The sequence below is a fragment of the Propithecus coquereli genome, unplaced genomic scaffold (genome assembly GCF_000956105.1).
Source record: "Propithecus coquereli isolate 6110/MARCELLA unplaced genomic scaffold, Pcoq_1.0 Scaffold795, whole genome shotgun sequence".
NCBI classification, from domain to species: domain Eukaryota; kingdom Metazoa; phylum Chordata; class Mammalia; order Primates; family Indriidae; genus Propithecus; species Propithecus coquereli.
In genome coordinates, this window is record NW_012154118.1 from 54,176 (window position 1) to 56,341 (window position 2,166).

Genomic DNA, 2,166 nt, shown 5'->3' on the forward strand with positions numbered 1-2,166 from the left:
AACACATTTTATTACAAGAACTGTCTCTCTAAAACAAAATAAAAATTGAAAGCACAATTCTATATCACTATACATGCACCAGAAAGACAAAAATAAAAAAATAACATAATATATACCAAGTGTGTTAATGATGTGTAGAAGACAAAACTCTCATACAATTCTTGTGGGATTGTAAATTGATACAACTTGTTTTGAAGTCAGTTTTTACTAAAGCTGAATATGTGCATAACCTTAGACCCAGAAATTTTACTCCTAGAAATATTCCCAAATGACAGGAAATGTTCTCACAAATGTAACTTGTTCTTTGAAAAAATAATAGCAGAACAAAAGTAGTATCCATTTCTAACTATATTTCTAAAAGGACATAGGAAGACAGTTTTTATTTCTTCAACATATCCATAACTGTAATACAATCAATAAAATATTAACTTTAGATTCAACTGTAATAAACTGTATTAAATATCCATCAAGTTATATACATTTAATTTAATTTAACAATAGGCCATTAACCAATAATTGTCTATTTTAATGTCCTCTGCCCTTTCTACTGGCTTTCTGACAACTGTCCCCCGTTCAGTGTAACTGCATTCTTTGTGCTCACTCACTCTTTATTTTTCTACTTTTTTCCAGTATTTTTTCTGCTTCAATTTCTTCACCTATTTACCAGTTGTTTTGTACAGTTTCATTATACATCATCTCAATCTATTTGTACATTAAGATAGAATATAAATAAAGTGACTTTTTGTTGAAATTTTTTAAAATAATTTAAAAGGTAAGGCTAGATTCAGAGAAAAACAAATGAAATGCTATGCTATAAGCAAAATTTTATTTCTATTCTGAATAGATGATGAGAAACATGCTTTTTGCAAATAAGAATCAACATTGTCATCATTCTGATTGTTGTATCTTCTATAATACTTTTTTCATATAAGATTTGTTCCTGTGAGATCTCTTGTCATTTAGTCTTGAATTTAATCCTTATAAAATAAGGTGAATCAATATACAAAGTATTGGTGCCCAAGAGTGTGATGCTTATAAATAACCTGTCTTTTTTATTTTTAACTTGAAGCTCAAAGCATCTCTCCTAGCTGGAATACAATATCAAATAATTTTTGCTGTCATAATATATTTATTCATTAGTTTAAACTACTTGTGTTGAATGTAAGATGAATAATTTTATACATATCAATCCCCCTAATTGTGACAAGAAATCAAATAACATATGCTTTATTGCTATGGGATAATCCAGCATAATTTTTTTTGTCAACGCATACACTGCAAAGAATGGATTTCAGTTATAATACTTATTCTAACTGTTTTTGTCTGTAATGAATCATTTCGAAAGTGTCATGACATTTTGCTCTGTTAGATAATTAATCTGTACTCTTCCTAAAAACTCATTGCAATCCTTTGAATTATTTTATAGCTAATAAAAGATATTGTGTAACAGAAGTCCTAGAATATGTGAAGATACGTGGTAACTGCGCATGTTAGAGTTAAGGCAATACATTCTGCAGGCTTCCTTCAGGTGTCCTGTGTGTACCAGGGACCATGGCTATTATTACAAAAGAAAAATGAAAACAAGTAACAGTCTCTGTTCTTAAGAAGGCAGCAACCTAGGTAAGAAATAATAGTGAATTTAAAAAACATATAAAAAATTCCATGAATTACTTGCTGTGGGAGCCCACAGCAAAACTAACTTAGGGGGTTTGATCACTGGATAAGGGGTGGGGAACCTGCGGCCTCAAGGACACATGTGGCCCTCCGGATCCCCAGGTGTGTCCCCTCGACCGAATCCCAACTTTACAGAGCAAATCATTCTTTACAGAACAAATCAAAGTTGTTCTGTAAAGTTGAGATTCAGTCAAAAGGCCGCACTCAAGGATCCAGCAGGCCACATATGCCCCCAAGGCCACAGGTTCCCCACCCCGTAGTTCTTTTCGGTTTTTAAATCAAATGACATCAGGGCACTTCAGTTAGATTCTGTATTTATTTGAAAAGGAGGAACTTTCTGAAGGAATTTATCTCCTGCCAGAAAACCGAATTTAGTATTAAAGCCATTAAGGCAAGGTGCTTAAGCAGAACAATTGTAAAGTGTGTATGTCAGTGATCTTTGAAAGCTGCTAAAGGGCCTTTATCTCTGGGTTTGATAATCCAATTAAAAGC